Source organism: Peromyscus californicus, unplaced genomic scaffold, assembly GCF_007827085.1.
Source record: "Peromyscus californicus insignis strain IS unplaced genomic scaffold, ASM782708v3 Scaffold_8__1_contigs__length_139910024, whole genome shotgun sequence".
Taxonomy (NCBI): Eukaryota; Metazoa; Chordata; class Mammalia; order Rodentia; family Cricetidae; genus Peromyscus; species Peromyscus californicus.
In genome coordinates this window covers 1,763,106-1,789,055 of record NW_026294606.1, presented here as the reverse complement: position 1 = coordinate 1,789,055, position 25,950 = coordinate 1,763,106, and the positions used below count along the sequence as shown (strand labels likewise).

The window sequence follows — 25,950 nt, the reverse complement described above, 5'->3', positions numbered from 1 at the left end:
TTTTATATTATGCTATTAATATTAACATGCTATCTTGGAGATAGATGAAAAACGAAAGGTTCTAATTGAAAAGCGATGTGTTTGAGTGTCAAGATGATAAGGGGTCAGTTGTGCTGGGTGGTTTTATGTCAACTTGACACAAGCTAGAGTCATCAGAGAGGAAGGAGCTTTAACTGAGAAAGTGACTCCCTAACAACAGGCCATAGGCAAGCCTGTAGGGCATTTTCTTAATTAGTGATTGATGGGGGAGGGCCCAGCCCATTGTGGGTGAGGCCACCTCTGAGCTAGCAGCCCTGGGTTCTATAAAAAAGCAAGCTGAACAAGCCTTGTATAGCAAACCAGTAAGCGGCACTCCTCCATGGCCTCAGTATCAGTTCCTACCTCCAGGTTCCTGCCCTGCTTGAGTTCCTGTCCTTCACTGCTTTTGATAACGATCTACCAAATGGAACTATAAGTGAAATAAACTCTTTCCTCTCCAACTTGCTTTTGGTCATAGTGTTTGATCATAGCAATGGTAACCCTAATCAAGACAACAACACCCACATGGTGACTCATAACTGCCTATAACTTCAGCTTCAGGGATCCAACACTTCTTCTGACCTACATGGGCATTGCATGTGCATGATGCACTCAGGAAAACAAACATACATATAAAATAAGCAAAGCTTTTTAAAAATTAACTAAGCAGTCACTCATACAGATTTGTGGGAATGTATCCACCCAGTATGAGTTCTGTGAGGGCAATTAGGAAAATATAGCAAAAGCTCTAAAATGTTTACATTCTGTAACAATCAATACATTTTTGGGAATTTAATAAAAGGGAATAACCAAAGATGTACAAAGTTACTGATATAAAGAAATGTTTAGTATATACTTACAATTGATCAATAAATAATTTATAATATAGTCATGTAAAAGAACATGGGCCACTGGTCTCATTTTAGAGGAATACAGTTTAGTAGAATGGAAAACTGCTTGTCTAAATTAATGGTTATAAAATAATACACACATCATGACTCCAATTTTATTCTCTATACATAAATACATGCATATACAATCCAAACCTGCTATGGCTATTTCATGCTCCTTACTAATTTCCAAATCTCCTATAGTAACCACACAACACTATTTCTGTTCTCAGCCCGGTATGGTTGATACACCTGGGGAATGACATCTGAGATTGACCTCTAGCCTCCACATGAATGTACAAACATGTACACACACACATATACACATAGGCACACATATATAAAAACTACAGCCAACTAGAAAATTCTAATCTGATGAAGTAAAAGAAATGCAAAAAAAAAAATTAAACAATAATATGACAATGTTACAACGACCTAACACAGAGATAGCACTAGGAACCAAGAGAGATGTAACAAAGTTGAGGAGCTTGAAGAGGTCATTACTGTTCACATACAGATAAGGAAATTCACCAGACCCTCAGACATGCCATGCACATTTCTCAGTGCAGGGGCTTGATGGCATAGTACAGAACTGGACACCTGCTTCTGGCTTATCGGTACAACTATTCCCTCCCTGCCCTGCACAGAAAAGAGAGAACACAGTCCCTCTAACCTGCACCGCTGGGCTGTGGTACATATGCACAGCTGAGCATCTTTTAAAGAATGGTGTCACCTCATTCTTTATAACTAAGTGTGTCAGAGGCTGGAGAGATGACTCAGTGGTTTAGGACACTGGCTGCTCTTGCAGAGTGCCTGGGTTCCATTCCCAGCACCCATGTGGCAGCTTTCTACTGTTCAGAACTCCAGTTTCAGAGAATCTGTCACTCTCTTCTGGCCTCTGTGAGTACTAGGCATGCCCATGGTGCACATGCATACACACAGACAAAACACCCATAGAGTTCAAGCACAAGTTATTTTGTGGGGCGGGGGGAGGGGGGGTTACAAACACTATGTTAAGCTAAATTACCATTTTAAAGAAATGGTGACTATGTTATATGAACACTCACCCAAGTTGGGGTTGGGGGAGCTCATACTCTCTACACATGAAGGTTATTTCTGCTATTGTTTCTAGGAGTCCTAAAACAATAACTTTAGCCGTTAATACAAAAATCTCTATTATCAATCTTCTACTTTGCATTCCCCCTACCACCAATTTTTTGTTTTGCTTTTTATTTTTTAATTTTTTTTTTGATGTATCTCACTATATAGCCAAGTATGGCCTAAAACTTCCTATGCCACTTTGCTCTCTTCAGTAAGAGAGTATGTGGAGAAATGGCAGAAACACCCAAGAACACAAGACAAAACACATTCAACAAAGACCCATAACCAGTAGATTTAAAAAGGCATGGTAGTTTTAATAATTGGTGATGAGTTTCTAGGTAACACACTATGGACATTAGAAAAGGGAAGTAGAGTCTGCAACACAGGAAGGAGGGTCAGGAACTCCTCAGAAGCTACTAGATCACAAGCATTCTAAATACCAAAGCTTTTTTTTTTTTTTGTCATTAAAAGAAATAGTTCTTAAAACAATTTTTCCTTTTTTTTTTTTTGAGTTTCTTGAGACAGTTTCTCCGTAGCTGTCCTGGAACTCACTTTGTAGACCAGGCTGACCTCAAACTCACATAGATCCTCCTGCCTCTGCCTCCCAAGAGCTGGGATAAAAGGTATGCACCACCACTGCCTGGTTTAAAACAATTTTATAATTCCTTGTCTTTTAAAAATGGCACCCTAATGTGTGGGCACCCTGGGCAGAAGCACTTGAGGATGCAGGCTCTTTGCTCACACACCAAATGGGCCCAAGGGCTGCTGCTACATATATGACATTTATCCTTATGTTTCAATATAGAAACATGCTAACAAAATAGAAGACCTCATACTTAATGGTATTTTTCAAATTAACTTTTCAAAGGTAACAGGATATATCATTATACATCACCTTAGACACTAAATAATTTGTTTCTGACTTTCTATAAAGCATGCATCAAATACTGTGGTGGTTTGAATTGAGAATGGCCCTCATAGGCTCATATATTTGAATACCTGATCCCCAGTTGGTAGAACTGCTTGAGAAAGAAAAGGAGGTGTGGCCTTGTTCTAAGGTTTCAAAAGACTCAGTCTCTCTTTACTTCAAGATGTGAGCTCTCAGCTACTGCTCCAGCACCATGTCGCCTGCCTGCCTGCCAGCCTGCTGCCATGATCCCTGATATGATGGCCATACACTTTAACCGTCTGGAACCATGAGCCCCAAACTAAATCTTTCTTTTGCAAGTTTCCTTGGTCATGGTGTGTTTATCAGAGCAATAGAAAAGTAATTAAGACAAATACACTAAGGGAACTAGAGGAACTGGCTTCCTCCTCAATCTGCAGAAATAATCATTTCCACAGCAGCTCATACTCAGTGGCTAGTCCACACAAGGGAAACATACTTTTAGTCCCTGCAACCCTGTTACAAAGATGAAGAAAATGCAACAAGAGGCTAGTCATGTCAGGGTCACATACCTGAAAGAGATGGAGTCACCCTTGAGAAACACATCATGCATTCATTACATGTCCATCCAAATGTTGTGTAAGCATGAGGACTTGAGTTACTATCCCAGCACCCACATAAAAATCAAGGCATGGGTATGCACACACCTGTAGCCCCAGCACTATGGAAACAGAAATAGGATCCCTGGGTCTTGATGGTTGCTGTACTACACAAGTGTGTATACCCATACACACAGGTACACAAGTGTGCATACACCATACACACATTCACAACACACAAACTCATAAGCAAACATTTCCCACAATTTCAACCTCAAATCCCTTGGCTTAAGGAGCCATCACTATCTGTGAGCAGCTGTACTCCTCGTTCACTCTGCCATTGCTCTCTGCTTACCGTCCAGCTGTTCTCTCCTATTCTGCACCACCAGTGTCAGAAGCCTCATTCTGAGAACTCAAGTGGCTCCACTCCACCAGGCAAAGGAAATGCCTCTGCCTCTCGTTTACCCACCCACACTCCACAAACCACAGCATTTGTCTTTGCAAAGAATAAAAGAGAGAAGCGTCTCCACAGTTACACGAATGTCATCGGTAGTCAACCCAGTGCTGAGCATGCACACTACCATCAGACTACCTTACATGAAACAGAGTAATCCAAACTTTACTTTGAGGAGTTAAATGACATTTTTCTTCCTTCTGTCTTCAATAAATAAATAAATAAATAAATAAATAAATAAATAAATAAATAAGGCGGACATATTCTAGACAGGAGCTGCAGAGAATAAAATTTTTATAGTATTTTCTTCTGAATAAAAAAGTATTTCTGCTCTCCTTACCATATAAAAATTCAAGATACTTAATACCCCAAATACTGGATTTGGTATGTATTTATTAGCCACTGCCAAACAGCATTAACATCAATTTTTTCAGCTGATAAGTGAGGCAGGATACAAAAGCAGGGAAAACCATAGGGTCATGAAATGGGAGAGAAGCTCCTCACCCAAAAATCTGGTTGGCAACTCTGCCAGCAGAGAAGCAAGAATGCCAGCACAACTAACCACTGCTTAAGGCCTTCTCCCTTTCTGGCTATACACCTGTAACTTTCTAGTAATCTCCCCAGAAATGCCATTTACAGGCAAAGGACATGTCCTACCCTGCTGTGCAGCCCTAGTACCTCCTGGTTTGATCCTATCAGCTTCTAGTTGCATCCAAGACATCTCCAGAGTCATCCTGAAATCTCACAAGCAGAAGACAGAGAAAAGGAAAAAGAGCTATCTTAGCAACTTTCTGACATGTAATTTGAAAGCCATAAAAATGGCATATATGATTGGTGTACACGGCTGATACATATGGTTAATGCTAAGGTATTTAATGACTACTCTCCCTTGGGGAGCCCATACCCATACCTGCGTGTATCTTTCTGAGTGCCTTTCTCCTAACCTTCCTGCTTATAATCTTTATCAAAAACATTCTTAGTAAAACCCCAGCTTTGCTTTATACTGGCTAGTTCTGAAATTCTTTTCTACATTGAAGCCACAAATCCCAATTTGGCCTGAGTCAAGGTCAGGCCTTCCCCTTAACATTAAGGTAATAACATGGAGCTTTGTCTCTGTCCCCTCACCACCAACAAGGCCCCCACTCTCCCAATTTCTTTTTTTTTATTTTATATGTAAGAGTGTTTTTACTGCATGTATATATGTGCACCCATGTGTACCTGGCACCTAAGGGGGTCATGAGCACGAATCTTAAAAGTGCTTATTAATAAAAACAAACCCGGGAGCCAGGTATTGGGGTGAATGCTAGAAGATCAGAGAAACAGAACCAGCCACAGCCACCTCACCATGCCAGTTCCTCAGCTGATCTTGTTTCCTCAGACTGGAAGCCTCTCAGTCTTCATCCAGAATGAATCTCAGCTGAACTGTTGCTCAAAAGCCTAAAAGCTTAACCAGGCCTAGCTCCTGGTTTTCACGCCTTATATACCTTTCTGTTTCCTGCCATCACTTCCTGGGATTAAAGGCTCTTGTTACCCACCTGGCTGTTTCCAGTGTGGCCTTGAACTCACAGAGATCCAGAGGGATCTCTGCCTCTGGAATGCTAGGATTAAAGGTGTGAGTGCCAGCATTTTCTGGCCTCTATATCTGTCTAGTGGCTGTTCTGTTCTCTGACCCCAGATAAATTTACTAGGGTGCGCGATATATTAAGGAACACAATATCACCACAGGGTCAGAAGAAGAGGGCATCAGATACCCTGGAACTGGAGTTGGATGGTTGTGAATGACCATATGAGTACTGAGAATCGAACTGTAGTCCTCTGCAAGAGCATGGGCTTTTAACCACTGAGCCATCTCTCCAGATCCTCATAATTTCTCTTAAAGGATCCAAAACCTTCTTTTTCAGTAGCAGAAATCCAAGCTTCCCAACAAGCTATAGTAGGATAGGTGTTTCTCACACAAAAACAAAATGCTTGGCATTTAATATTAACGCACCCTAGATCACAGAGGCCACCTCTATAGAGGGGGTTACCCATACCTTATATCTAGTACCCTTTTTAAGCTGATAAAAGCCTATCATGTAACAGTTCCAAAGCAGAGTGGGATGGTGGGATTAGCTTCCTAAATTAATGCCTTATATCCTATCTAGTCCTTCACTAATCTTCTAAACTCCAAGACCCCTATCCTCTTAAGCTCAGAGACCTCCCACCTACTGCAGTCTTAAATGCAAGGAATTTCCTTTGTTCTGTGGGCTGTTGCTGTATCTCCTATGCCAACCTGCCACATCATCTGAAATGCATCTCCGTACTTCTCTAATGAACCTAGAAAGAACCTTTATTATTTAAAACAATAAATAGGATAAAAAAAATACTTTCTAACTAAAATCATTCTTTCTCTCCATAAAGCTGTTTGTTTCAGCAAGAATAACTTGCTCATAATTAAAACTCCACTAACTGTGTTTTAGACATTCTCAGGCCATACAGGGAGAAAGCTATGCCTGCTTTGGCTGGTACAATAACTACTTGCTTTGCTAGATCTTCATGGCTATAAATAACACACCTACATACTTTATTTGTCTCCCCAAATACCTGTGAACCAACAAAAGTCAGATAGAAAGAAAAGGAAAATCATGTGGACCAAGAGCAGAAGGGCAGCATCTTCCAGAATCCAGTTGAAACCTCTTGCCTCTCATCAGTTGAAGACTGAGGACTCCAAAACAATTACCAAATATATTTCTATTTAGCGTGGGGGGGGGGGGGGAGTGTAGGTCAGAGGCCAACTTTTGCAAATTGGTTCTCTCCTTTCATTGTGAATCCACTAAAGTTATCAGGCTTTTACAGCAAGCATCTTGCCAGCCCTAAAACATCTTTTAATAAATTCTCACTCTCCTTCAAACCAGCTCATCCTGAAATTCTTTCCTTCCAAGACACATACCTGAGGACTCCAAGTCTGCACACCAGAGAGCTGTACATCTGAGCTCCTTCTGCACTACCCACAACAGCACAACTGTCCATCAACAAATGAATGGACAAAGGAACACAGTGTATATAAGCAACAGAAGTTCATTCAGCTGCAAATGAGAATAAAAAATTTGCAGGAAAATAGATGGAGATGGAGGTCGTGTCATGCAAATTAAGTTAAGACTCAGAAAGACAAAAGGTGTGTTTTCTCTCATATGAGAAACCTAGAATAAAATTATATATGCGTATCGATGTGCATAGGGCATGAGAACTGAACAGGGCATATAACGGGACAGGAGGGCTGAAAGACGGAGAAAGATGACAAGAGAGGGTGGTGGGATTTATGTGACATCAAACTAGAAAAAAGCACTTTTTGAACAGGACCAGCAAGAAAAGGAGAGTGGGTACAGGACAGGGGAAAACGTGAACAGTAACAAAGGGTAAGGATACATGTGTACAAAAATGCAGTACTTTGTGTACTAAATTAAATAAATAAATAAATTGAAAAACTTTACCTTTAATGTGAAAAACAGAGGTAGCTTGAAATGAAATTATGAGAAGGAATTATAATAAATAATATACACACAGGACTGTAAGAACCTACTGTGAAAATTTATGGCCCAACAAATTAGAAAATCACAGGAAATGAATAAACCCCCTAGAAACTCTATCTTTAAGACTGAATCAGGAAAAACAAAACAAAACAAAACACCCAGAAAATCTAAGCAGAACAATAAAAGTAAAGAGATTGAATTAGTAAGCAAAAGCTTCCCTTGTACCAGAAGGCTTTCCTGAAAATGTCAAGTATTTAAAGAAGAGTGAACACCAACCCTCCTCACAACAGTCTAAACACGTGAAGAGGGAAGAACAGTGCCAAACTCATTTCCAAAGACTGGAACTGCCTCATGCAAAAGCAAGACAAGAACACTTGAAGAAAAGAAAATTACAGGCTGATATTCAGGATGAACTCAGAAATACAAAAATCCTCAAATACTAGGAAACAGGGTGGAGATATGGCTCACAGGTCTAAAGCACTGGCTGCTCTTGCAGAGGATCTGGATTCTGTTCCCAGCACCCATATGGTGACTTACAACTGTAATCCAGCTCCAGGGGATCCAACACCATCTTCTGGCCTCCACAGACACTGTATGCACATGGTACACAGGCAAATAAACATTCATATACATAAAAATAAATCTTAAAAAAAAATACTACCAAACAGAATTCAGTACTACATCAAAAGGATTATATACTGTGAAAAAGTGAATCTTAAAATTCAACATCAAATCTATGAGTGAAGTTCGTCTTATCTAGGATGAAAAACAAAAACTATATGTTAATACTGATGGATGCAGAAAAGGCAACTTACCAAATTCAACATCTTTTCATAATGAAAACTGAACAGATTAGGTACAGAAGGAATGAACACAGACATGATGAAGGCCACGTTTGACGGGCTCACAATGAGCATCACACCCAACAAAGAGAGATAAAAGCTTTCCTCTAAGACCAGAGACACGGCAAAGATGCCCAATCTCAACACTTGTATTCAACAATTTGAGGAGAGAAAGAAACTAAAGATACATGATTTAGAAGAAGTAAAAACACCTCTATTTGCAGATAGCATACCTCTACACAGAGAAAACTGACTCCCAAAAGTCTCCTAGAACTAAGAACTCATTCTGTAAAGCAAGCAGGGCATAAAGAAAACAGATAAACCAGCAGCATAGTTCTGTACATGAATAAGACCTAGTCACAAAAGAGTTTTCAAAATTTCATTCCCAATAGCTGCAAAAATAATGCTTTAAATGAATTTAACCTAGGTGAGAGATATCTACACTGAATATAGTACAGTATTGATGATAGATACTGAAAAAGAGAAAAGAATAAGCCATCCAGACCACTATTAAAATGTCTATGCTACACAAGGCCGTCTGCAGTTTCAGTACAATCACTTATCACAATTTCATGGCCATTTTCTATGAATACATTTTCACAAAATAATTTATTTCAGAAAAAAATAATCATAAAAGACCCCACAGAGCCAAACCAATCTTTTGAGTTGTTTTTTTGTTGTTGTTTTTCTTTTTTTCATACAGGGTCTCATGTAGTCCAAGCTGACCTTGAACTCCTGATTGTCTTGTTTCTGCCTTCCAATGACTGGTCTTTTCTCAAGGCTAGCTATATAAATGTGATTGATCCTTTCTTGCTAATCTAAGCACAGAAGAGAGCAACACCCCCAAGTCAGCCATGCTACCACAGGAGAAAACTCATAATCCAGTGTGCTGTACTGTCAGGCTATGCTGTCCAAGTAGGCCTTAAATACATTTTCAATTTATGATCATATTTTCAGCTTCTAATGGGCTTACAGGACCATAACCCCATCACAAGGTAAAATCAGATGTACTAAGAGGTAGAATATACAATGTTTAAGGTTTAGGTTGAACACAGTTTCAGAAAAGAACAGAGTAATGCTGTGGGATGGTCTGTATGTCAAATGTGTTGCTCTGATTGGTCAATAAATAAATCACTGATTGGCCAGTAGCCAGGCAGGAAGTATAGGCAGGACTAACAGAGAGGAGAATTGAGAAAACAGGAAGGCAGAGGGAGACACTGCCAGCCACCGCCATGACAAGCAGCATGTGAAGATGACAGTAAGCCACAAGTCATGTGGTAAGGTATAGATCTACAGAAATGGATTAATTTAAGATATAAGAACAGTTAGCAAGAAGCCTGCCACAGCCATACAGTTTATAAGCAATATAAGTCTCTGTGTTTACTTGGTTGGGTCTGAGCGGCTGTGGGACTGGAGGGTGACAGAGACTTGTCCTGACTGTGGGCCAGGCAGGAAAACTCTAGCTACAGAGTGAAGTTAAGGATGTTGCTTGGGTTCCTGACTAAAAAACCAGGTGCTTACAGAGGAAACAAGGGCAGAAACATGCCTGAGTGTAGTTAGAAGGTTCTCCAGTCCTGCCCAGCCCTGCAGTTCCACATCAGCTGATAAAATAATCACTCAGAGGCTTAATATTATTTACAAACTATATGGTCTATGGCAGGCATCTCTTATATCTTAAATTAACCCATTTCTATTAATGTATGTTTTGCCACATGTTCCATGGCTTTACAGGTCTACTGGCATGTTGTTCCATGTTGTGGCAGCTAGTGTCTCTCTCCAGATTTGCTGTCTTTGCTGTCTCTCTCCTTGAATTTCCTGCCTGCCTCTAAGCTGCCTTGTCATAGGCCAAAGCTGCTTATTTATTAACCAATGGAAACAACATATAGTCACAGCATACAAAAAGACATCCCCCAGCACCTGGGTAGAAAGACATCTTGAGACATGGTAAGTGCCAAACAGTATGGAATCCAAATGAAAAAATCCAGCTGAGTACTGGGCTATATGGATCCACAGGTAGAGATACAGCCAATTCAAAATATAATGTATAATTAAGAAATACAAGTTAGCAGTTAGTCATCTATAATAATCACAATTGTAGTCATGATAGGTATGTTTTCAAGGTAATGCTTAGGTTTGCTTAGTTCAGATATATTTAATAGATAATGGTCCTCAAAGCTTGTCAGAGATCTGATGAATATGGCATTTAAAATGTTTAATGGAAAAAGCTAACTATGACAGACAGAAACTCCCAGATCCTAGCAGTGACCCTGATGTCTCCAAAGAAGATGATGGGGCATTACAATGTCTCCACCTGGATTGTGGTAATGCTAACCGATGGGCAATACTTCCCCAATACAGCACCGGCCCTAGGACCCAGCCCAAACTGAAAAATTGATTGTCCCATTTTGCCTAGACAAAGTAAAGTCAGTCTCTTCCATGTTCCGTCTCCACAGGAAAGCCTCTCACCTTCTGGGCCTGGCAGCTAAGACTGATGCTGTCCTGGTACCCCTGCCCCCAATGCCATAGAGACCACAGGAGCCTGAGATGACTGTCTAGGCAATGGAATAGTCTCTGTCATTGTAACTGATACATATGCAATTTGGATTATACTTCATGATACAATTTATCCTTCTCAGATCTCTGATAGTATTGACAGCTAGGCTAACTATAGCTTTGTCAGTTTAGCAGCATCAGACATGCAGGTTCTTTCCCAAAGCTATAGCCACCTTATCAGCTTATTTTATATGTAAAAATAAAGCCTTGCTTTTTTTAGAGCTACTAAATATTCTGTTGAGAAAAGGTAGACAGGTTTGCCTTGTTAAGAGGCTTCATATTAAAAGACAAACAGGTTTTAGATGTAACTTTCCACTAAAGGAATATGATTTACAATGACTGTTCTCAGTAATAACTGCTTCTGTCTCTGGTAAATGATTAAATGGAAAGAAAAAATGTTAAAGTCTGTGCAAGTTTTGAGGGTCTAAGAAAATGTTCTAAGGCATATAAAGGTCTGAGGTTATAAAAGCTTAAGTAAGTTCTGGGGGTTTCAGAAAGTGATTTAAGATGTAAATGCAAGTTGTAAAGGTATGAATAAGTGATTAAAGGTATGGGAAATGTTTCAAATTTCTTTCCCCTTACACTAGGATTTCAAAAGTTCAGAGTTTAACATTAATAGGGTTCTAATAAGCTGGTAGAGCAATGATTACTTACTGTTCAGTCAGAAGCTCAAGATTTTAAATTTCCTTTGGTTAGCTTCTAAGTAAAGATTCAAGGTTGCTTCTCATTGGGCTAAAGTTATTTCTGCCCAATCTATATCTAGCTCTCTGAACAGAGGAAAAAATGTTCACACTTTTTAACCTAAATCTATAACTTTTGCTAGGACTCAAAGTTGTGAGTCTACTCCAGCTGTTTTACAGACACCTGTTACCTTATTTTTCTACAATGTGGATTTAAGAACAGATTGGTAATGCTAATATAGCTAAACCTTTTATGTCTTTTTGTAAACTAAAAAATTCATATAAGCTTCAGAGAATTGTGAGAGTCATAAAACTTGGATCCACTTCTCACAGGTCAAAAGGACTCCAGATAAGTACAGCCTAGGTTTCCCCACCTGTCTAATCCTTAGGATGGGACTGATCTCTCTCTTGGTCTTGGGATTCCTGCCCTTCCCCAAATACTAGAACTATGGGCCTGAAAGTTCCAAATGTAAGATTTTCCTTTAGGTTCCTAAATTTTAACTTCTGTCCCTAGTCTATATCTGTCTCAGCAGATTTCCACTTGGCTGACAGACACATCCAAGCATCAGCTGCTGCCTACAACCTGCTCCAAATGACTGTGAACTCTGAATTGCTGAAAGCTGATGTGGACCAATCCAGCTCATGTGAATGCTTCTTGTCTCTTCAGCTGTGTCAGTGATCTAGATGCTTCCGATGAATGTCCCATTGCCTGAATTCCCTCCTTGCCTTTGACAAGCATTCCAACCTTCCTGGGTCCTGACAACAACATCCTAGTTTCAGCAGAAAGTAGTTACAGAAGACAGTATGTCACCCCTTGTCTCCCAACAAGCTGGAATGTTAGATCAAAAGGAAACTCCCTGACATAGGGGACAAAATAGCTACCTATAGTGCCTACTGGCATACCAGGAAAGCTACCTGTTAGAACCAAATAGACCCAAATCTATCAACAGGTAGAATCATTAGCTGAAATAGTTCTATAGTTTGACTTGGCACTCAACCTGCTCTATGTAAAACAGAGGTTATCGTATAGCTTTAAAAGAAAATTGTTGTTTCTATACAAACTACTCAGAAATGATTAAAAATAATCTGGCTATACTTGGTGGGGGGGGGGGGGGTTGATGCAAAAAAGGGCAACCTGAGATGAAATAAATAACTGGTTCCCATTCACATTTCCAGGTTCCTTCTAGATAGTAACTCTGTCATCCATCACAGGGCTTTTGGTCCTTCTGCTTCTGCTAATTGCTATTGGCTGATGCCTTAACTAAATAATTCCTGTCTGGGTACCATTACGCTGATGATTATTAGGTCCCAATATAAACAGGTGCCCATCACAAAGTCAAGGATTTGACTTGGGATACAACTCAATTATATTTTAAGTTTTAATAACTATGTCTTTAGAGATTCATGAAACAAAAATGCCTCTGATCTGCAAGTTCCTTGCCCAAGGACAGATAGTTCCTGAAATGCTGGAGGCTACTGTTTATGGGACATAACAAGTCACATGTTTTTCACTCCCCTAAAAAAGTTTGTTTGACCCACCTGCACGGGATATGCTTGATGACATGTGGGCGGGAGGTTCACAGGCAGGAAATACATCAGGATGTACACTTGCCCCTGATTGGACCTGGTGGGAAATGCAATGAATTATGGGTTTTCCTTCTTAAGCCCTTGCCATGCTTGATTTTGGGCCATTCCCTGAGAATCTGGGCATGGACCTGGCCAGAGCCCATCCACCTGGTCAGTATTTAATTAAAGCTTGCTTCAAATTTGGCTTTGAACTATGGTAGTAGTCTTATTATTGATCGGTTGGATTAACATCATGTCTAGCTGAGAGATAACAGATAATATATAAATACATCCCCCACACTCACAAGCATATTTAGTAAAAGTTTACCAAGGAGAGACACTGTCCACACCTAACTGTCTTCCAGGAACAAATATCTTTTGGGCCCAAAGTACTCCCAACTTAAGCTTCCTTCAAATCAAAGTCACAAACAGGACATAAACACAATGCCCTCTTCCTTCCGGAAGCCTGCCCATGTCCATGCCAGGCTGCCCTTTACCTCAAACCTCCTCCAGGGACTGGTCCTCCTGCTCAGTCACAAACTCAGTCATCTGCCACAAGGGTCAACACATGAAAACTTTGCTATCAGAGACCAGGGAGATTTTACTCTCTAAGAGCAATGATAAAGGAAATAGCCTCCTTATCATGGCATTCTAGATCAGATAATCAGACAGTAGCATTTATGCACCCTTCCCTTCACCCTTCTAATCCCCAATCCACTTAAATCCGCAATCACAAGACTCAAGAGGAAGGAAAACCTGATAAGGTTAAGATAATGGAAGAGCCTAGGGAAGTAGAAATGGGGAGGAGAAAGTAAGAATGATCAAAGGCTAATGACTAATAAAAATCTTGGCATTCCCAAAGGAGTACAATATACAATAACAAGGGATGATAATGAGAGAGACAGAGACAGAGACAGAGACAGACAGAGAGACAAAGAGAGAGAGTGCACCCACAGGAAACAGAGCTGATCCCTAAAACCACAGCTTATAAGACAAGTGACAACTTCAAAACCCTAGGCCAGAGATGTGTGGCCATCCTACCCTGGTATACTTGTAACACAAGTACCCAACTGATTTGGGACAAGGACCACAATTATTTACACTTGGTGCCAGGAGACACATATGGAAAGGAGCTGGAGAGTCAGTTTCAAAGACATCAGGGTAGAAGGCCAGGGATTACACAGAACCCACCTGGTACTGAGGTTAAAATCAAATGAAATGTGGAGGGATAAAATGGTGTCGAGGAAGGCTTGCTGCACTAGAGAAGCTCATATCTGGAGCTGTGTGACACCAATGACAATGCCACCAAGTTAAAGGTTGGGCAGCTATTCCTTACACCACAGAAGAAAGAAAAAAAATACAGAAACTGAAGTTATGGATAGTGGTCAGAGTGGCATAGCAGTAACATTAAAACACATATACACATTTAGAGTAACAGAGCAATTAGGACACAAAATGATTTTCCTAGTTGACTTGAAAAGATGCTTATCATAAGCTCCTATGTTCCATATGGACGCTACCAGTTAGATGTGTATAATGCATGATAATGTGTAGCACGAATTCCTAAACGGTCTTTTAATAAAAAACCCAGAGACAGAATATTGGGGTAAATGCTGAAAGATCAAAGAGACAAAGGAACAAGCCACAGCCACCACCTCTTACCTCACCAACTCTTCAGCCTGAAAAGCCCCAGCCAATATTTCAGCAGAAGCATCCCTTTCAGCTAGAGGCCTTTTTCAGCTGAGGAGCCTTTTTCAGCTGAAGACTCAGAAACATTCAGCCAAAGGATTCATGGAGTTGGCGAGGTGAGAAGTAGCTGTGGCTTGTTCCTTTGTCTCTCTGTCTTTCAGCATTTACTCAAATATCTGGCTCTGTTTTTTTTATTAGAAGACCTTTAGGAATTTTTACAACATCTGGTGTCCAACTTTTGAGGCACAAATTCACAAAAAAGCTGCTTGCCTGTGGCCTTGCAGTCCCTGGCTCAGGCTTGATACATACAACCAGAATCTCCAACTACCTGGGCTGGACTCCCTAACTGGCTAAGTTTCTGTTGCAGCCTCTCTGCAGCAAACTCCACAGGTTTTGGGCTCTAAAACCCACAGGAGCTAGCCACTTTTGCACACTTCCCCTGTGCAGACGGCGGGATCTTTCACTTCTTTCCTCTTCTGGTGGGTTCTGGCTTTCTCTGGGCCCCCTTCTCAGGCTGCTGCCACACTATCATCTGAATTGTCACGGATTTGGTGAGTCAACTGGGGTTTCTTAAAGGGAGGAATTGTTAAAAGTATTTTCCCACATTAAAAAATGGGAAACAATTTTACAATGGAAGGCATTTGGTCTCTGTTTGACTATACATTAAATGGTCTGAAAATGGAACAACTAAATAAGAAGATAATATAATCAATGTTGATGGGACAGATGTAATGTCAATTATAAATATTATTTGTTTGGTCATTTCTGTTTTATCATTTAAAAAGTTGGTTAATATGAGTGCCAAGGTAAAAGTTTTAGAAAAACCTGTTAAAACAAATCATAGAGATATTTAGACCCAGACAGAGGAATTTAAAGGTGAACCAATCTCAGCATTGCATTATAAGGTTACAGAGAAACAGCCTAAGGCTTTCAAACAGCCAACCTTAATCTATCCAGTAACCTTACAGGAACTGCTGCAAAATATACATAAATATCCTCAAGGCTGTATATGAGTTGACTGTGCAAATGTTAGATTTGAGGAGATTCAAAGCAGCAATAGTCTCTATAGCATCCATTCATCTTTTGTGAAGCAGATGTTAAACTCCTGTTCAACTTGTAATAGAATTATCCCTCAAGACTGGAGAGATTTGGTTACAGCCATCTTAGAGGCTGCTCCCCAATGGAGGACCTGGTGGAAGGATGAGACTAAGACCATTGAACAATGAAGTAGAGCTAGAGGTATGGAAATTTTCCAAGATCAACTTCTTTTTTTTTTTCATTTTTATTTATTTATTTATTTATTTTCCTATTACCAGCTTGATACAGTATAAATTCTTATCCTAATAGTGATAGTGAAATGTTTCATTGAGGCTTGCCCAGTAATTGAATAAAACTAAAACTTATTATAAGCCACAGTCATCCTAGGGTCCCCCACTGCTAGATAGCCTCTCTGGTTCTGTGGGTTGCAGTCTGATTGTTCTTTGCTTTATAGCTAGAATCCATTTATGAGTGAGTACATACCATGTTTGTTCTTCTGAGTCTGGGTTACCTCACTCAGGATGATATTTTCTAGTTCCATCCATTTGCCTGCAAACCTCATGATGCCATTGTTTTTCTCTGCTGTGTAGCACTCCATTCTGTATATGTACCACATCTTCTTAATCCATTCTTCAGTTGATGGGCATCTAGGTTGTTTCCAGGTTCTGGCTATTACGAATAGTGCTGCTATGAACATAGTTGAGCATGTATCTTTGTACAACCACTGTGGAAATCAGCATGGCAGTTTTTCAGAAAATTGGGAATCGATCTACCTCAAGACCCAGCCATACCACTCTTGGGCATATACCCAAGGAATGCTCAATCATACCTCAACTTCTTGGAGAAGGAGATTATGCTGATATACAAGACAATCTTTATATGATGACCACACCCTGGCTTTATGCCACATGGTAGCCTTGAATGCTTGGGACAGAATTGAAGAAGTAGGAAAGAAAATTGAGTCATTTACTAAAGTTATACAGGGCCCAAAAGAAACCTTCACTGATTTCTTACAAAGATTGACTTCAGCAGTAAATAGAATGATAGCGAATTCAGAAGCTAGACACATAATAATTGAATCTCTGGTTTTTGAAAATGCTAATACACAATGCAAAAGGGTAATTAGGCCATTAAAGGCAAGATCAATACCCTTAGAGGAATGGATCCAAGACACAATATTGAATCTCATGATCATGAAGATGCTTGGATAGGAGAGGTGCTTTCCAGAGGTTTGAAGAAAAATAGTAATGTCAAATGTTTCAATTGTGGTAAACAAGGTCACCTAAAAAGGGACTGTAAACAGGGCATTCCTAAAAATAATGTTTTCTCAAGGAATAATCCCAACAGTGAAAGACCCTAACCCTTCAGGCTTACACCCCCCAAGCCCCAGGAGAATGAGGAACTAAAAAAGCTAGTTCCAAGGGCAAACTGACTCAGCCATTATTCAACCACCCCTGCCACAATGTAACAATATAAAGAGATTTCTATTAAGAGATGCGCTCAACTGTGACTGGGATAATTGCAAGTGTTCCAGGAAGGACCACTGTGACCTTTGTGTAAACTTCAATCCACCCTGATACCCCCCTTGAGGTTTCGGGAAGAATGTGCATGCGGACGTGACTGTACCCACTCTGTGATCACTCTGTGATTAGACCATGATCTTGTGAAATTAGCCTCTAGACATAAATCAATCGAAATGAAATTGTATGGGAATTGTAATCTTGTGGCTTTTGTGGGTTTTTCCTTTAAAAGTACCTATGTGGCTGCAGTAGGATGCGTCTCTTGCCCTCAGGACAAGGGGAGCCCGACTATACAGCCGCATCAATAAACCTCCTGCTGTTTGCATCAACTGGACCTGAGTCTGGGTTCTTGGGGCACCCACCCGAGAAAGGTAGCACCCTGAGTCTGGGGTCTATCAACAGAATGCCTCTCCCCTCTTCTGCATTATGCAGAAAGTGTGGCAAAGGCAGACATTGGACTAATGAATGTAAGTCAACAAGGGACAGACAAGGTAATCCCTTGCCTTTGTCATTGGGAAAAGCCCTGAGGGGCCCCTCACAGGCCCTCATGTCAATTCCATTCAGTCCTTTCCTGTCATCATGGAGGAAATTCCTTCTGAGAGCAGTTAAAGAAACTAATGCCTACTATAAAAAAACCATACTGCTCTGGACGCTAGAACAGCTATCAAAGAGAGAACAAAGAATTCATGAGAAACCAGAACAAGAAAGATTTCTTAATTAGAAGAGGTGATAGTTCATCAACCAGCATGACCATTCAATTTAAATTAACTTATACGACTAACAAAAACTTCATTTAATCAGATATGACTTGCCAAAAGGGAGCCTCCCCAAAGTTAGGGTTGGGAAAGGAATTTGTTTTTGTCTTTCAGGAGAATGAAGGCTAAGGTATCTGAGGAACACTGGACAAATGAGACATCTGGAAAAAAAAAAAAAAAGGACAAATCATCCAGAAAACTTGTCCCAAGAAAAAGATTTTCTGCAGTGAACCACAACCATGCCTAACAATGACTTTGAAGTCTCCAAAAAGATGATGGGACCTCACAACGATAATTCCATCAGGACTATGATAACGCCATTAAGCTAACAAACACCACCCAAAGATCGGCTTTGGACTACAAACTGTTCAGGACAATATCGAGATGACTAGCTGAGATGATACAGCCTCACAGACTACTAGAATCAGACCTTGACCATAATCCTACACTTTCTTTGTGTCCCCATAAGATTACCAGTGCCCCCATTCAGCAGAATGCAGCCTTAAAAACTACACCCACATTCCCAAAAAATGGATTATGGATGTTTGTCTTTGTTTAGGTGTAGCAGGAATCTTAAAAGTTCTTATTAATAAAATCAAACCTGAGCCAGGTATTGGGTTGAACACTGGAAGATCAGAGAGACGGAACAAGCCACAGCCACCTCATTTAGGGGTTGGTTAAAAATTGTTATTGGTCATAGTCAATCTCTTTCTAAAAGAAGAAAGGGGGATATGATACAGAAATGTATTATATAGAAATGATAGAATAAAAAGGTAGATTATTGAATCTACTCTGAAAAAAAGATATCGAAAGAATCAGGATAAAAGGGTAAATTATTGAATCTACTCTGAAAAGAAAAAAGGATAATATGGATATGATAAGATAAAAAGGTAAATTATTGAATCTACTTTTAAAAAGCAACTACTAGTTTTAATTTTTTTACATTGGATTGGATTTTTGTATATTGTATACAAATTTTGTATAGTGATACAAATTTGAGATTAACTTTGTTAGAACATACTGTACATACACTTCTAATCTTGTTCAAAGTATTGTACCTACATAGCTCATTTAACAATGTAATGCAAATTACTAGTCTTTGAAAGTTATTATTACCAATTAATCAGGATATAAAGAAATGAAGGTTAGTAGTTAATCATTACAACCGAACTTGTAGTCATATTAGGTATGTTTTCAAGGTCAAACAGAAATATATTTTAGATAGATAGGTCATCTTCAAACACTTCAGAGATCTGCAGAATATGGCATTTAAGATGTTTTAATAACATAGATTACTTTTAATGACAATGAGACATGTCTGCTCCTAGCAGCACCAATCTACTTCAGAGAAGATGATGGGCATCAAAAAACTCCATATGGAGTTTACTTTCTTTGTGGCAAAAGTTAGCCACTGGGCAAGAAAATGCCCTTGCCTCAACTGCTGACAGTATGCTGTCCAAATGGACAAGCAGGACACAAAAAAAGGAGTGACAAACCTTGCCAAGACAAGGTAGGAAGTCCATCTGTCAGCCCCTATTGCTATTCTTTCAACTTTTCAGGCTCCTCTATAACCTGTAATTCTTCCTACCTAGCCTCTCTCTGGTCTGCTTCCCATCCACTTGACCAAGGACATCAACTCTGTCAGTTCTTCTATAACCAGAGAATAAGCTCCAAACAGATGAAGAATTTTTTAAATATAAAATCTTTGCTTTTTTCTAATTAAAAATAAAAACAATCATGTTCCCAGAAGAACTCCATGTTTTCCACATAGAAGCTTCAGACACTTCCTTGGCCTGCCTCATGGTTTCTCTCCACCAAGTACCTTCACCTGCTAGTGGTCCAGGGCTTCCATCTCATGGGCCACCATTCACTCTCCCCTAAATCTCCATCTTCAGTCCAGCCAACTGCTCTAAGTCCTACAGTTTCTCCTGAAGAAACTGCTTGCCATGGGGCCTAGCAGTCAACACAAAGATGCTGCCTTCTTGACACTTAGGTTCAAAAGGATCTGGACTGACTGTGGCAACGGCTGCATGGGACCACAGAGCTCTGGGAGCTCAGCTCAGTGTGGACAGGCTCATTGCATAGGATGCATGCAGGGCAGTCAATGCTGCAGAAAATGCGTGGTTGATATTTTCCCATAGAGAAAAAAAATCTAGACTGAGATGATTTATTGGCTAATTCTATCAAATTTTTTTAAAGGATAACACAAATCCTTCACAAACTCAGAAAGAAAAAAAAAAGGGAACATGCTTGGATCACCCTGAGATGCCACCACAGTCAGATGAAAATGCACAGGGAGTCATCATGTCAGCAGTTTCTGCACCAGATACAACACTTGTCAAAAGGCAACCAATAGTTAATACTTCAAACAGATGCAAAAGTCTCATCTCCAAAATACCTGTTCTAGGAATTCACACAGCCTATCTACAACAAGCCACCTTCAACCCCAAAAGAGTTCTAGGAATCATTCACCTCCTCTCTTGTACTGAAGATGAAAAACAGAAAGCATCGAATGAAAAAGACACATAAAACTATATTCACAGAGTACATGATGCCATATATAAAAGGCCTATGAACTTTTTAATTTTTAATGAACAAAACATTAAAAAACCCACTGAAAGTAAATGACATCAGCAAGATTCCAGGATACAAGATCAACATACAAAATCAGCTATTTTTTTATATGCTGGTATCAAGCAATTAAATAATGAAAATTTTATAGCAATTCTATTTATAATAATAGCATCAAACGTGTAAAAAAGCAAAACAAAAACTTCAAAGTATGAGAACACATTTGTAATCCCAGCACTAAGGAACAGAGGCAGAAGAATAAGAAGTTAAAGGCATCATCCCTACATAGTACAAAGCCAGGCTGGGACACTTATGACCCTGACTCAAATAAATAAAAAAATAATCTTTAATATAAATGTGACCAAAAGGGCAAATTCCATGTACTAAAAATTACTAATAACACCGAAAAAAATAATTCTAAATAAATGATAAGCTAGTGAGCAACTGTTGAGACTGCAATTCTCCCAGAGAGTTTTGCAAGTTTGTTTTTCATGATTTTTTTCAAAAGCCATCACAGCAGTGCTTTGGGGAAATGCAAGATGCTACTGTAAGGCATATGTAGATTTAAGAAAACTGCTATGGTGAGTGTCACTGAAAACAAGTGTTGGTGAGGATGTGAAAGAAGCAAGACCCTCACACACTGCTGCTGGGAAAGTAAATGGGCACATGATTAAATTTACTACACATCCATGCAAAACATCCACACAACTATTATTCTTAATAACTAAAACAAACTCAACCTAAATGTCCATCATCTGAAAATCCAAACATGGCACATACAATGTACTAGTCAGTAATAAACAGGACCAAACTACTAATGCATGCTACTACATGGGTGAATCTCAAAATCATTATGTCAAGGGAAAGAAGCCAGACACAGTACCCATTTCATATTATATGAATGTGAAAAATGTCAAGAAAAGGTTACTCTCTGGAAATAAGAAAACAAACCAATGGCTATCTGAGTGGAGCCAGAATTGGCTACAGATTAGTGTCTAAAACCATTAAACTGATGCAAATAATTCTGAATCTGAATTGTGGTCAGCACTAAACAATTCCAAATATCACTTCATACTTAGAAACAGTGTATATATCTTCTTCGATGCCAACTTCCTAAAGTCAGATGTGGTGGTACCTGCCTGAAGTCCTAGCTCTACCAAGACACAGGCATGACTGGTGAGTATAAAGCCAGCCTGGGATACACAGGAAGACTTTGTCTCAAGAAACGGATGACTTGCAAGTGTTTCTTGTAACAACAGAAAAGGCTCAGAAAGGCATGGTCAAGGCCCATTACAGACTCTCCAAGCTAAGGGACAGGGAGGACTTGCGTTCCAAAAGGAGGGGGCGATTTAAAAGCTGGGGCCTAACTGAGCAGTGGTAGCACCTGCCTTTAATCCCAGCATTTGGGAGGCAGGGGAAGGTGAATTTGAGTTTGAGGTCAGCCTGGTCTACAAGTAAATTCCAGGATGGCCAGGGCTACACATAGAAATCCTGTCTTGAAAAACGAAAAAGAGCTAGAGCCTAATCAGAGGAATTTATATATTTAGTTACTATAGAATTAAAGAGAGATTCGAGCTCCTAAATCTATCTTGTTTCCTGTCTCACAATGTTACCCTTCCTCTTGCACATGTTCCTGACAGAATACCATTCACCACGTTGTGATATATGTAGCCTGGAGACCCTCACCAGAGCCATGCAGATACTATTCTTATTTGTTTGTTTGTTTTTGTTTTTCAAGACATGGTTTCTCTGTGTAACGACTCTGGCTGTCCTGGAACTCACTTTGTAGACTAGGCTGGCCTCAAACTCTGAGATCCATCTGCCTCTGCCTCCCAAGTGCTGGGATTAAAAGTGTGCACCACCATGCTCAACTAATAAACTATTCTTTAAAGTAACCCACCTCAGGCATTTTGTTATAGCAACAGAAATCTAATACATTTTGTAGCACAAATTTCTAAAGGTCTTATAATAAAAACCTGGAGCCAGAATATTGGGGCAAATGCTGAAAGATCAGGGAGACAAAGGAACAAGTCACAGCTCATCTCTAACTTCTGAGTGCTAGGATTAAAGGTATGTGCTACCACTGCCTGGCCTCTATGCTTAATCTAGTAGCTTGTTCTGTCCTCTGATCTTCAGGCAAATTTTATTAGGGTACACAATATATCACCACAACATTCCTACAGTACAGTTCCTAATGGAGAAATTATTTCAGTATAACTAAAAGAATCAAGAAATGCCTAACAGAGAAACCCAGATAATTCTGCAAAGTCTTTTTCCAACTAAGTCTAAATAATAATAATAATAATAATACTTTTTGACATTTAGCAAAAAATAAAACACTCAAGCCAGGTGTAGTGGTGCATGCCTTTAATCTCAGCACTTGGGAGGCTGCTGTTCGAATCTTAGGTGGTCTTTTAATTAAAAAAAAAAAAAAAACCCAGAGCCAGATATCAGGGTAAAAGCTGAAAGATCAGAGAAGCAGAACAGCCAGCCACTAGTTCTTTCCTCTATGAAATCCTCAGCCTAAAGACAGTGAGTTCCTGTTTCCTCACGCCTTATATGCCTTCCTCTGCCCTGCCATATTACTTCCTGGGATTGAAGGTGTGTGTGTTTCCCAAGCAAAAGCATGAGATCTCAAGTGCTGGGATTAAAGGTGTGTGCCACCACTGCCTGGCTCTGTTTCTCTCCTAGAGGGGATCAATCCCATGTAGCCCAAGGTGGCCTTGAACTCACAGAGATCCAGATGGATCTCTGCCTCCCAAGTGATAGGATTAAAGGTGTGTGCCACCACTGCCTGACCTCTATGTCTAATCTAGTAGCTGGCTCTATCCTCTGATCCTCAGGCAAGTTTATTAGGGTACACAATATATCACCACAGGAGGCAGAGGCAGGCAGATCTCTGTGAGTTCAAGGCCAGTCTGATCGACATCGTGAGTTCCAGGGCAGCCCTCTGGCTACACAGTGATACCATGGGGGAGGAGGACACCAACACCACACTCAAGTACTGTGTTGTTATTGGAACCTTCATATTCTCTTTTCTAACAATATTAGATTTTTAGTAAATCATTGAAAATTAAATTATGTCTATAAGAATTCTTTCATATTAAAAAGTTAGCTAATCAGAAACCATAAACAGGAACAGAGAATATGCATATTGTAAACTACACTAAGATTTTCAAGGAGCATTTTAGACTGAATTCTGGTCTGAACAGAGGCTCTACCACTCCTATTGTGGTTCTATCACTCATGTGAGATTCCTTCGGGCCTCTCTGTGGCCTAGACAGCCCATCCAACTTCCTAATGGCCTGGCCGGCCTCCCTGAATTGGCTTTATAAATACAAAATTTGTGTAATTCTTGCTGGAACTATTTGCTGAAATATGGAAGCAGTTAAGAACCCCATTCATTTAAAATGTTCACACAGCTTCACATGGGCAGCAACAAACCCACCATGGCCACCCAAACAAAATAACACTTTTTGTTGTTGTTGAGAACAGGGCTTGGGAGCTAGTTCAGTTGGTAATATGCTTGCCACACAAGCAGGAGAACATGAGTTCTATCTCCAAAATACATGCTTGCTGTTTTGAAAACATATGCTTGCTGTTTTGAAAATACATGCTTGTTGTTTTGTTTTTTGTTTGTTTGTTTGCTTGGTTTGGTTTTTTGGTGTTTTGGTTTGGTTTGGTTTATTGTTTTAGGGGAGGGTAGTTAAGGTTTTCAATGTGTAGCCCACACTTGTGATCTCAGCACTGGCGAGGCAGAGAAAGGCAGAACCCTAGGACTTGCCAAGTCGGGTGAACTTTGGACCACATGTGGAGGGGGCAGGGGACGAGGGGTAAGGGGGGATGAAAAGTGGGGGAGAAAAGGTGGCCCACGGCTCAAAACACCTCTGGCCTCCACACACACAGCAGCCTGTTCTTCATTTGTGAGCTAATATGACGTGAATTCTGCCATTTGGAATCACCCTCAAGGTGAGGACCATCCACAAATAGGAAACGTATGTCAATTAAGTCCACTTAGACTCATTCAATGAGGTACAGAATTTTTTGAATCATCTCAGATTTGAGCAGAAGTCCAGGCACAAAGAGGTTCTTGCTGGAACATTCCTTAGCCTGTCCGAAGATTCTGAACACTCACTCCAAGCCCAACCACCTAAAAACTACAAAAGAGTCAGCACACTGCGCCCCTAAACCCTCTTAGGCTTTGAATGTCTTGAGTCTGTCACCCAAGCAGCTGTGGGAAGGCGTCCATAGAGACCCTGGGCCAGACTGCTCTAATGGGTACCGAGCAGTAAGCTTCACCTTCGTTACAGTCCTTTCAAAAGCACCTGTGGCTGCGCTGAAGCTCCAGAGATAACGGGGAGGACACCTCCAGCTTCTCGGTGCCAGTTGCACCAAGATTCAGTTTAGGCCTTAGGCCCCGCCCCTCACTATCGACTCCGCCCCTCTCCGGCTCCTCTAACCTCTGGACATCCGCCCCTCGAAGTCGACCCCACGCCCTCAGGGTCAGTTTCAGTATGGTCACGCCCATCGCAGTCTGTCTGCCTTGGCCAAGCTGGATTCAACTCCCGCTTAGCCACGCCCCGCAAGTCGGCTCCACCTCCCACCGGACTCTGGTCCCGCCTCCTACCCTGTTCCGGCCCCGCCTCCCACAAAGCCACGCCTCCGATCAGGCTGTGGCCACGCCCCTTTCCCGGCCCCGCCTCCTTTCCGCCGCCCGCGCCAGCCCACTGTGGCTTCTCACCTTCCCGCCTCAGACCCCGCGCCCCGCGGGAGCGCGGCTCGCCCACGTCGAGGCTCGGCGCACGTTCTCGCGAGCCTTCTCTGTCCCAGCGGGAAATGGCGGCCTCCACGGGTGGTCCTCGCCCTGAACTGCCTCAGCAGATTGGGCCGCGGCGGAAAAGAAGCCACCGCCCGACTTCTGCGGCTTGAAAACCTGGCGTGGCCTCACGGTGGCTTTCTTGATTTGACGTGTTTGGAATTTTCCCGCGGTCGTTCGGGAGTGGGGCTACGTGCGCGCACGCCCCCGCAGTGCACCCTGGGATCGAACGCGCTCCCGCGGCATGACGTAAAAATCCGCCATGTCTCGGGGCGGAAGTAGGCGGGCGCGCGCCGTCCCTTCCCTACTGCGCCGGGCAAGTTTCTCCCTAGGAAGGGAGAGAACCGTGGAAAGTGTTGGGAGAAAGGAGTTTCCAAGATGGGTCAAAACCCTACATAGGGCGCAGCCTGCGACTTCCTAGTCGTGGGACCAACAACAAAGAGTTTTTTCTTTGGTTAGCGAT

General features: G+C 40.9%; 1 protein-coding gene across 5 annotated transcripts in view; it reads right to left on the bottom strand.

The window, feature by feature from the left end:
• The window catches only part of Fancc (FA complementation group C), a 157,504-nt gene extending 131,823 nt beyond the window's left edge, over positions 1 to 25,681 (bottom strand). For all 5 annotated transcript variants that reach the window (XM_052729084.1, XM_052729085.1, XM_052729082.1 and 2 more), the window contains exon 1: positions 25,413 to 25,681. The gene's annotated coding sequence lies outside the window, so the exon portion shown is untranslated. The remainder of the gene's footprint in view (positions 1 to 25,412) is intronic.
• Positions 25,682 to 25,950: the final 269 nt, after the last annotated feature.